Source organism: Mustela erminea, chromosome 2, assembly GCF_009829155.1.
Source record: "Mustela erminea isolate mMusErm1 chromosome 2, mMusErm1.Pri, whole genome shotgun sequence".
Classification (NCBI taxonomy): domain Eukaryota; kingdom Metazoa; phylum Chordata; class Mammalia; order Carnivora; family Mustelidae; genus Mustela; species Mustela erminea.
The window spans coordinates 85,838,177-85,851,143 of NC_045615.1; positions in this window are offsets into that span (position 1 = coordinate 85,838,177).

Sequence of the window (12,967 nt, forward strand, 5' to 3'; positions counted from 1 at the left end):
TCCCCTTCGTTCATTTTGCTCATCTCCTCATCCCCCTTCCCTTAGGCAACTGCCAGTTCTCTGTATTTATGTGTCTGATTCTGGTATTTTGCTTATTTGTTTTGTTTTTGTCTACATATAAGTGAAATTCTATATTTTATTTGTCTTTATTTTTGTCTTTAGTTTTCTGACTTACTTCACTTGGCATCATACCCTCTGCATCCATTCAAGTTGTCACAAATGGCAAGATCTTATGTTTTTTTTGTGGCTGAATAATAGTTCTCTGTATATATATATACCATATCTTCTTTATTCATTCAACTATCAATGGACACTTAGGTTGCTTCTGTATCTTGGATATTATAAATAATACTGCAGTAAACATAAGGGTGCATATATCTTTTTGAATTAGTGTTTCTATTTCCTTTGGGCAAATGTTCAGTAGTGAAATTACTGGATCATATGATAATTCTATTTTTAGTTTTTTGAGGAACCTCTATACTATTATCCATAGTGGCTGTCCCAATTTATATTCCAACCAATAGTACACGAGGTTCCTTTTTCTCCACATCTTTGCCAACAGTTTTATTTCTTGTCTTTTTATTTCTAGCTATTCTGGTTTAAGATCATATTTCATTGTGGTTTTGATTTGCATATCCCTGATGATTAGTGATGTTGAGCATCTTTCCTTGTGTCTGTCGTCCATCTCTATGTCTTTGTGGGGAAAATGCCTATTCAGATCTTCTGCCCATTTTAAAAATAGAATTATTATTATTATTATTATCATCATTATTTGTGTTGAGTTGTATAATTTCCCTATATATTTTGGATATTAACACCTTTTCAAATATATCACAGATAAAATTATCTTCTCCCATTCAGAAGGTTGATTTTTCATTTTATGGATGGTTTCTTTTGCTGTGCTAAAGCTTTTCATTTTGGTGTAGTCCAAATAATTTATTTTTGCCTTTGTTTTCCATACCTGAAGAGACATATCTAGAAAACCGTTTTTACAGCCAATGTCAAAAAGATTACTGCCTATGTTTATTCTAGGATTTTTATGGTTTTATGTCATGCATTTAGGTTTTTAATATATTTTGAGTTTGTTTTTCTGTAAGATGTAAGAAATTGGTCTTTCCTCATTATTTTGCATGTACCTGTAGAGTTCTTCCAGTACCAATTATTGAAAAAACTATCTTTTCCCCATTGTAACTCTTGCCTCCTTTGTTGTAGATTGACCATATAAATATGGGTTTATTTCTAGATGCTCTTCTCTTTTCCACTGATGTTCCTGTCTGTTTTTGTGTTAGTACTATACTGTTTTGATTATTATAGCTTTGCAGTATATCTTGGTATCTGGGATTGTGATACCTCCAGCTTTGTTCTTTCTCAAAATTGATATTAATTACAGATAACCTATTTGAGTGGGTTGAAACCAAGAAGAACTTAACAATAAATTATTTGACTTAATAAGTAAATTTAGCTAGGTTTTTGAATGTAAGGTTAATTAAAAAAAAACACTTTCTAATTATTATATACCACAAAATTTTAGAAAATAAGAAGAGGGAATTTTGTTGTCTCAAAAATGCCAAATATCAAAAAGTAAGTATAAGATGATCAAGACATCTATATAGAAAATAATAGAATATTGTTACCAAAAATTTAAATGAAATCAAATATACAAATCAGTATATTATGTTCATTAATAAACAATTTGATGTTCTAAAGTCACAGATTTTCCACAAATTTATCCTATATTCAGTGGAATCTTAGTGTACCAACATGTTTATGGGACCGAATGTGATACTGTGGTTAGTATGGGAAACACCCCTCAAAAAAGACAAAACCCAGTATTGACTAGGCTGTAGAGCAACTGGCACTTTCACTTGGTACCATCTATTCATTGGAGTTTTGGGAAAACTGCTTGATAGTATTCATATAATCATGTGCTGTAATTTCTTTCCTGGGTGTGTGTGTGTGTGTTTGTGTGTGTTCATTCATCCACATATGCCTGTGTGTATTTTTAACAGATAAGCATGTAGAAGTTCAAATAAAGACATAAACAAGGATGTCTGTAGTGACATTATTTGTTATTATAGAAAATAGACACATAAATATTTATAATGATTGAATAAAAAATCTTAGATGTATTAACAGAATATTATATACAACAATGAAAATATAATCCATCTCTGTGAAATAGTATGGAGGTGTCTCAAAAATATTATACTGATGAAAGGCAGCCAAGTCAAAATGTACATGTAAGCATGATTCCATTTTTTAGAGTTCAAAGACAGGCAAATTGAGTTATGTTTTTAATGATCAGAATAATAAGTTTTGGAATAGAGGTACAGGGTAATGGCCGGAAAAAGAAGTGTGGAACTTTAGAACAGTGATAATATTCTATTTCTGTTATGTGGACATTTGCACATTGTGATCATTTGTCATGCTACTAATCTATGCTTCAATTTTTGTTTGCATGTTATAATTCCAAGAGAACATTAGAAAATAAAATAAATAAATAAATTGAGGGTGGTGGTTACTGTAATATCAACAAAGTGTCTGTTTAAAATAAAGTCTTAGTGAATAAATATGAGTTCCTCACCCAGAAAAGGGACATAGGGAAATATTCTAGGGGAGGGAGAGGCAGAAGGATTCAGGTTATAAGGATTAGAGTTTTGAATTTAGGACACAAGTCTGACAGTAAGAGTAGATAGGTAAATCAAGGTCTATGTATTTATAATAATAAAGAAAGAAAATGATTATTATCTATATGGTACATAAGATTTACAAAATAGAGTAAGTGCAAATTCGGATTTTATTTGCAGTAAAAGTGGCATTGTCTTCTGAAGGGAATATGATAAGTTTATTATTTAAGTGTGTTTCCATGTACTGCCCTTGATTACCCTAAGTAATCACAATGTATCCTATGATGAATATTTTTAAAAATTATATTTTAATGCATTATATCTTAAAAATTAATTAGAAATATGAGCAAATAAATGTAATAAGACATTCACAAAATCTTGACTATATCATTCATGTCTTTAAAAAAAATAAAAAACACAGTGTAGTATTGTATTCAGTGATTCATCACTTACATACAACACCCAGTGCTCATCACAAGTGCCCTCACTATAACCATCACCCATCTGGCCCATCCTCAACCCATCTCCCTCCATCAACACTCAGTTTGTTCTCTATCTTTAAGATTCACTTTGGCTTATTTCCCTCTCTCCTTTTTATTTTTTTCCCCTTCCAATATGTTCACCTGCTTTTTCTTAAGTTCCACATATGAGTGAAATCATATGGTATTTGTCTTTCTTTGATTGGCTTATTTCATTTAGCATAATATGCTCTAGCTCTAGCCATGTTGTTGTAAATAGCAAGATTTTATTCTTTTTGATAGATGAATAATATTCCACTATACATATACACGTGTGTGTGTACCACATCTCCTTTATCCATTCATCAGTAGACAGATATTTGGGCTCTCTCCATAGTTTGGCTTTTGTTGATAATGCTGCTATGAACATCAGGTGTATGTACCCCTTCGAATCGGCATTTATGTATCCTTTGTGTAAAAACCTAGTGGTGCAATTGCTGGATCATAGGGTAGTTCTATTTTTAACTTTTTGAAGAACCTCCAAAAAGATATGGATTCAGAAAGAAAAATCCCCATTATTTCTTCTTTCAGTTTTTAAGAATATGAATCAATCTAATGGTTTTATATTGATTCTAATATTCACGAAACAGAAGTGTTAGGCAGTGCATACACAATATTGCAGCTTTTTTAAACAGGTAAAATATGTACATATATATATATACATAGTTACACACATGTATACATATGTGCATATATGTATCTATGTACACACAGAATAAATTATATACATTTGTAGCTGTAAAATTACAAACTATAGTAAGTTATCTTTAGGCAAATATCAAAATACTATGAAGAAAAATGAAGGAAGGACTAAATTTGGGTTAGTGGCAATGGGTTAAAGAAGGAAGAACTGAGCATATAACATTTAAAACAACAAAAGAAAAAGGAGAGGGAGTTAGGTAAATCAAGAATACATAAGCTACTATTCTGGAGACAGAAAAAAAAACAATATTTTCAATGTATATAAGACTGGAAACAGGTTAGAAAGAGAAATGATTGAGGGTCAGATTAGCTGGAGTGTATGTAAGGAATAAAAAAAAAAAGAAGAAAATGCTTAGAAAAGCAAGCAAAGGAAAGATATTCAGACTTAACAGTCCTCCTTAAAAGATGATAAACATCATCCTAAGGGCATATAAGAAATGACATTTCTCATTTTTAGTGAATCATTTGGTGTATATTTCCCCAAAATAGTTGGTTGATTCATTTTTTTTAAATCTAGTAGAATCTATGGAATAAATTCCATGACAATTATTGTAGGGAAAATAACTTGACTTTCAAATATCAAGGAGGTCAGAAAAAGTTCTGAAATCATACAGCTTCTTAACAGCAGGAGTGCAACAAGATTTCACTATTCCTGCTAAAGTATTGCATTTAATTATATTAGAACAATTTTCTTCCACTACATATATTAGCATCTTTGATATGTCAAACTAATAACTAAAAACAGTTTAATAACAAGGTGAAAGTGTTATATAAAAATAGCTTTTGGATTTCTTTTAATTGCACATTTTTAAATTAATTTAATTGCAGAAAAAGAATTTGTTCCCTCTTTATAAAGTTGTGACTTGATATATCAAGTGGCAGTTTAAACATCCCCTACATTTGCTTAAAAGTTTGATTCTAAAGTGAAGGTACATCTTTTTTTCAGTAGATAATTAAGTTCTGCATACAAATGTAACTGATCAAATAAGCACAGAAAGCTTTTTATTCAAATAATAAATAATTTCTTCTTCTATATTTAAATCTAAATAAAAATATTCTGAATTCAATATATGGTAGCCAATTGGTTTTTACTTCCCATATTGAATTATAGTGGGAAGACAAACATTCAGGTAAACACATTTTTACTTACTGATTATAGAATTTAGAACTCACTGGGCAGCAAACTCTACAAAACCAATTCAAACATGCTTAGTGAAAGCACAACAAACAGACTATTAGTTATTTGGAATCAGATAACTAATAAAGCTTATTTCAGGCATAGCTGCATTAAGTGGCTCAAGAATGAGCTCACTGGTTTGCTGTCTCCATCTCTAAGATCTATATTTACTCAGCATTGTTGTCATTCTCAGGTGATCTAGACTTAGGGCAGAGTTAGAATCTTCAGCCTAGTTTCCTCTTCTTGGTAAAACAAGCAAAACTGAGAGACCTCTTTATATCTTAACTGATTGCAAGGAGAGTCCAGACCTGAGCTTTATAGTTTAATCTGGGATAAGTTCCTATCTCCAAAATAATTGCCTTAATCAGGGGTAAGGAATTCACTGAGTACTAACCTAAGAGTGGAAATGAAGGGTCTCCTATAATTTGGTCTCTTACCTAAAAAAAAGGAATATGTAGTGTTAGAAGGTAAAAATTCACAGTTACTAGTTACACCAGTGATGGTGAATCACCAGTTAATTTAATATTGCAATGAGTATGAAATGAAAACCTCAATATGAATAGTAGATAATAATGGTATGAGAGTTTTGGAAAGCATGCTAAACTGAAATTGTTAGTGCATCTATTTTAACCAACTGAGCCACCCAGGTGCCCCAATGCATCTATTTTAAAGCTTGAAATTTTTATAACCTGAAATCTGAAGCTGTTGGCATTAGGAAAGTCATATAATGAAAACAGATTTTTTTTAAATCACAATTTCATAGATACATTTTTGTACTAATGAAGGGATCCTTGGATACAATGGAATATTACCAGCCATAAAAAAGGAATGATATCTTGCCATTTGAGACAATATGGGTGGATCTAGAGGATATTATGCTAAGTGAAAAAAGTCATCTAAGACAAATACCATAGGGTTTCATATGGGGTAATCTAAAAAAACAAAACAAAAACAAAAACAAATGAATAAACAAACAAACAAAAAACAGAAACACCATAAATACAGAGAAAAAAACTTGCCAGATGGGATGTGGATCAAGAAGATGGGCAGAATAGGTGAAGGGGAGTGGGAGATACAAGCTTCCAGGTATGGAATGAATAAGTCACTGGGATAAAAGGAACAACATAGGGAAGAGAGTCAGTGGTAATTGTAAAAGCATTATATAGGAACAGATGGTACCTACATTTGTGGTTAGCATAGCATACTGTATAGATTGCTGAATCACTATGCTGCCCATCTGAAACTAATGTAACATGGTAGGCCAACTATACTTTAAAAAAGCATTCAGTAAAAGATCCTTGGTATAACTGTTAAAAATGTTTCTTTTTTTAAAAATCTATTACAATTTCACAAATTATGTTATCGATTTGATCTGTTTTTAATAGCTCTGTCACATATCAAAATATTTTTCTTTATTTGTTCTGTTGTAAAATTTAATTAGGATATTTAAATAAGACTTGATAGAAGAGGGACTTGTAATTACTAAGGATTGAAAAAAGTCAATATGATTCCCTCTGCACTTTGTTTCTTTTTGAGCACTGGAAATAGAGCTTCTGGTAGACAGTATCTAAAACAGATACCAATGACCTCCACCTCTTGGTATTTGTGCCGTTGTGTAACCAGTCCTTCCCTTTGGATATGGGGTAGTTCTAGCAACTGACTTCTAATGAATTGACTACTGCAAAAGTGGTTGAATGTCACATTCAAGATCAGGTTACAAAATGAATGTGACCTCTGTCCTCTTGTCATCTCTCACCTTCTCTTTGATCATATTCTCCCTCTGGGAGAAGCAAGCTGCCTACTGTAGGTATCCCAATGGAGAGACCCACATAGCAAAGGAGGGAGGTATTCTACCAACAGCCAGTGAGAACCTGGGGCTTAGTGATAATTGTGTGAGTGAGTTGGAAGTAGGTCCTCTCAGGCCAATCAACAATCACTGAGGTTGTAGAGCTTCCCAAGAGTCACAGTAACTAAGGGATGAATTCCCTCCAGTCAAGCCTTGAGATGTTTGAAGCCCAGTGAATAGCTTGATTACAGCCTTGTGACAGACCCTAAACTAGAGGACTTCACTAAGCTAGATCTGATTCCTGAGCAACAGAAACTGTCACAGTTTGTTTCTGTTGTTTTCAGACATTTAGCTTGAAGATAATTTATAACAATGGATAACTAATACAGAATATCGGTAGATTATTGAGTTTCTGTACTATTTGTTTCTTCTACAAATTCTGCATGTAGGCTCAAGGAGCAATTCATTAGGTTTTACAGTATCTCAGTGATGTATTCTGAAGATATATGGCACATTTATACTTACCTAAATACATTTAATGTCTAAATATCAAGGTTAAATAGTCTATCAATAGATACTAAGAAAATAGTAATTAACACTAACTCTGTTACTGTTATCATGATTGAATCAGATTTGCAACAGTAGTAGAAGAGATAGCATAAATTAGAGGCAAAAGTAGTAGTCTAGGATGGAAAGATAGTACTGGCTAGTTTATGATTTTATAGTCATTTAACTTAAGACCTCATCACTTTCCTCGTATCAAAAATAAGGGTGTTATTTTTTTTTTTTTTTGCTACAAATGTTACCTATTTACAACTGAGCATAGAAGACTTGTATTATAAGAAATAGAAAACAAGAGTCAAGAAATCAAGTTGCAATTTTCCTACAGTCAGTCATCTTTGTTCTGGTTTTGAGCAAGCTATATAATGATCCTTTGAAATATTTTCAATTTCTTTTTTTGAAATATTTTAACCTTTAAAAAATGCTTCCTAAAAGTCTTCAGTGTTTGAAGTGTATGATATTATGATTACACTTTGATTTTGATGTTGTTGTTGTCGTCACTATTTATACTAGTTGGTCAAACTGCTACTGGATTAGTTTAAATCTCTTTATTCAATAAAGAATAAATTTTCTGCTTTACGTATTTAAATGATATTTATTTACATTTACCTCAATAACTTCTTTTAATCCTCTGGCACATGATTCAATATTAGACAGGCTATTAAATTATTTCCTGTCAGCTCCCAGCCCACTCTTTCATATTCTCCCCTGCTAGCTCCTCCTTGTTGGGTTCTTTCAGTAGGTGGCAGCAGATGGACTATTTGAGGCTTGCAGTTGGGTTTCTGTGAGCATTACCCCAACCTCATCTGTTGACCTTGGCAGAAGCACTGTCTTCCTATAGAAGAGCTGGATTCTTTGAATTTTTCCCCAACATTGACAAAAATAGCCTTGTTGTACTCTTGCAGAGACATAAGTACCAAGTAGCAGATGCCCCCTGGGATGGCTCTGGTGATAGATACCACATGAGCTAAGGACCATCCTCTCCTCAAGAGCCTGAGTTTCAGCTTCTCAGAACCCTCCTCTAAATTTCTAAATTTTAGTAATCATAACATCTTCTCTTGTTCATTCCTCTCTGGAGGGGTAGCTGCTACTTAAGGACTCTACTTGCTTGATGGTTGTGTTCTCCTTTTATCCATTCTGTTACTAGTTAACAAATTTATACTTCATTAATGATCACCTATATTAAATTCCCTTTTCACAAAATACTAAAGTGACTTTTGTCTCCTGCCTAGCCCTTAACTGATAAGATTGTATTGTTGGTCAACTTTTAATATCTTGAAGTGATTAGATTGAAGTTACTTAAATATACACCAATTATACCAGAATCTGGCTAATTACACCAGAATAGTGGCTTACCCTATAGAATAGGCAGCTTCAAATGTTTGCACATGTTAGAAAGGTGTGCTTAATGTTTGCTCTGCTTTCCAAAAAGCTTAGCTAAAAAAATTCTCCCGCTCCAGTGTTTGTATGGCTATTGCATTAGTTAATTCAATTTCTTAAAAGTGATTTCATTTTGTCCTAAGAAGCCAGCTTAAATTTTAATTGCACTGACAGTTATGTGTTTTATTTTTTCAATATGCATTCCCTTATGTTTTAATATGCAATTTAAAATAAAATAGATTTTTCCAATAATTCCAATATTCAAATATAATCTTACCCTTTCCAACAAAAAAAACTTCATAACCTAATCATTTTGATTAGATTCATGACAATGGACTGATTAGAATACACACATATACACACATACACACACACAAATGCACATATACATACACTTGAGGTTAAAGTTTTTTTATTTGTATTCCCCTAAATGCTTCATAGTTACATATAAGTGGATTTCCAATACTCTACAATTGTATTACAGAAAGATTAGCAAGGGAATCTTGATTGATTTTCCTCTTACAGTTGCCATTCTGCAGTGTTTTAGAAATTCCCCAAAGTACTACCTAATATGAACTAGTTGCATCATAAAACATTTTATGATTTCTTTTTTCTCATGCATTTAAGTATTATATCATTAATTTAAGTAAATTACATATTGAGTTTGTTCAAAATGTCTACTTGTTACTTAAGTAAATATTCTGAACGAAATGTATTTTATGTAGCTAATGAAAGATAACTTTTTAATCAACATCCTGAAATAAAAAGACTTTCTTCAGGACAAGTGTATTTAAATATGGTATTTCCTGCCCAAGCCATATGACATTTATTGTTGTGGTAGTTGTTTTGAGGTTCTTTCCACCAATAACTCTTTTTTTCAAATTTTTCTCTTTTTAAATCTCATTTCTAGTGAATAAGTGATCTATTATCTTACTGAGATGGATAAATGTGTCCTTGAGTCTAACACTTTTATCACCTGGTAATAACCATTAAATCATTCTTTCTCTATATCTCATAGTAGTATGTAGTGCTTATAATAGTGATTTTTATTATTCTATTATTAATATCTGCTTAGAAATAAAGAGTTACAACTTAAAAACCCAGGCACCAAGTTTCAGCAACTGAGTGAATGAAATGAAATGAATCATTTTCATCTAATTTTCTAATTAAAAAGATGATTCCTCATGGTGCCTTGGTGGCTCAGTCAGTTAAGCAACTGCCTTCTGCTCAGGTCATGATCCCAGGGTCCTGCGATTGAGTCCCACATCAGGCTCCCTGATCACTGGAGGGCCTGATTCTTCTGCTCCCCATGCTAGTGCCCCACCCCACTTTGTCAAATACATAAATATATAAAATCTTAAAAAAAAAAGATTCTTGTATTGCCTCTGTATTACCTAAGATTGTAATTTTCAGATGGTCAACTTAGTATACATACTTTGTGAATTGGTTAGCTTATTTATTAATAATGTTCTTTATCAATAAAGTAAAATAAAATAGAAAACTAACATCTTTTTCAGCCTGGTATTAACACATTATTGTTATTGACTTCCATATGTTTTCTTACTTGAAATCATTATGCAATCATTCTATATTTTTACAATTCAGCTATTTATTTTGCTTTTCAAATTTATATGATTTTCTTATACATTACCAGTGAAAACCTTGTCACCCCAAACAATAAGGTGTTTGTTTTTTAGTCAGTAATTTTACTTTTATTCTCATATCAAAATGATATTTAGTGAAATTCCATTTGCAGCAATATCTGAATAGATATTTTGCTGAACAAGTTTTCTTCTGAGAATGATTAGTAAAATAAGAGCAAAATTGTGTATTGGAAGAATTCAGTGACAGCAAGAAATAACTCATTTTTCTCAATCCAGAAAAAATGAGTCCTGATTTTTGTGAATGGCTTTTTGAATCATATTCATTATTGTAGAATTATAAACTGCTACAGATGAACTCTGGATTATATTTTTAAATACCTCAATTTATTTGTTTACAGCCAATTTGTAACAGTTGTTCTAACAAGTTTTAAAATATTGATTTTTCCTTCTAGTGATAGAATTCCTTTCAATAGCACAAGATTCTAGTTTTATTTTCATTTTGACATTCCCATCTTGAGCATCGCTTTTCCCTGCAAATTTTTTTCTGTTCCTCTCACTTATACCTCATCAGGATAGTTTGTATAGTATCTTATCCATACTTCTCTTTAGAATCCATAATAATTTACTAGTAGCATTAATTTTCACATTTTACTTCCTTGTGTTTAGTTATTTATGTATCTGTTTAATAGTCAAAATGTTATGAAAGCAGACATCAAGACTTTTTATTTGTGTCTCCAATATCTAGAAAACTACATAGTATAAAGTAAGAAAAATAATCATTTAATGAATGAAATTGAAAGAAGAGTTTCGAATGATGAATTTTCGAGAGTATTGGTGAATCTGTGATCATGCATATTTTCTATAATGTATTCAAATTCTTGTTTATAGAGTTAAATTATTCTTCCTAGGTTATGTACATAATCTATGCTTTTGCCACTAACTGGCAACTCATTGTGTACAAATGTAAGTTAATAAGCTAAAGCTTTCGATGTATAACTAGATAAACTCAAGATAAACTCAATATTTTTAGTATGTGAGCCACTAAACTATTCATCCCTACAAAACCCAAATATTATAATAACAAAATTAGTTGTTATATAATTTAGAATGTAATTTTTGTCAAAGTACACAGCTAACTTAAAATAATTTCAATATTCCTTGTATCAATTTCATATTACTTGTGTCAATGGGCATTAGCTATCATCAGTCACAGGTAAACTAACTTGGTTCTAATTTGAAAATAAGGGTCCATTTATCCTTGTCTCCCACCACTGAGTCTAAATTTTGGGGTTTCTGCCACGTCATTCTGTTGTGGCATGGGTCTCTTGAACATGATCTTAGCAAGTGGGCCATGACTCGTTACTTGTTCTTATCAGAGAAAAAATGGATAATTTTGTCTTCTTAACTTATAATTATCTCTGGATGCCACAGAGCACAATATTTGTTTTCTTGTATCAAAACAGGCAAATGAAGAAGGGAGAAAGTTTTGGGGTTTTTTTTGTTTGTTTGTTTGTTTTAATTTTTTAAAGATTTCATTTATTTATTTGAGAGAGAGAGAGAGAATGAGAGAGAACTTGAGAGGAGAGAGGTCAGCAGGAAAAGCAGACTCCTTGCTGAGCAGGGAGCCCAATGGGGGACTCGATCCTGGGACTCCAGAATCATGACCTGAGCTGAAGGCAGTTGCCCAACCAACTGAGCCACCAAGGCACCCTGAGAAAGTTTTTTATGAGACAAAAAGGAAAGTACAATTCATGGATTAGAATGCTATGGTACTCATACATGATTCTTCTTTTAAATATATATTTTCTATTAATCAAATATTACTCTGGCAATTCTCATTTTAATCATTCTATGAAATTCATTCATGTTTCTTTCTTTTTCTTCCTTTAATATATATTATTGCTTTGATAAAATATTTTTGTTCAAAACAAAATTTTATTACTATGAACTATATACCCCAAATTTTAAAATTGCTAGCAAATACATAAAGCAGGATGGTGGCAGGGTGGGAGGTTGGTTCAAGGATTCTTATATAAGCAGCTAATTTTAAGAAAAGGAAAGCTTTGTATTTTAAATTCACACATTCTTAAAAGTTTCATGTCTATATTGGATTTTACATAGGAGGTCTGGGGTTTGGTGGTGAGAGGTGCCAGGTGTGTGGAATACCAGTCTGGAGGCAAAATTAGCACACTGAAGAAGCAAATGAGAAAGTCACATCTGTGTCTGAAATTGGAATAACAGGATTTCATCCCCTGTCAGTAGGATCCAATAGGGCCGACAAGCATGAAGACAGGAAATGGTGTCACACAGAGACCATAAGCAGAGTACTAGACAGTATATGCTAATTTTAAAGAGACCATAACCAGTGATTTTTTTTTTCAAGCTGCAGTGAGGCAAAACATAATTTGCTCATTTCTTAGTTTTAAGACTGTTTTTCTTCTTCTCTCAATATCCAACAGCCATTTTTTGTATATGCTGTCTCAGCTCTTTGTTAATGAATGTGTATTACCCATTAAGAATGTTCTATTAGGCATGTTTCTGCAATCCATGAAAAGATAGCCAATTTGCAGCATTATGAATTTAATCAGTTAAATCTCAGTTAAGATTTTAAT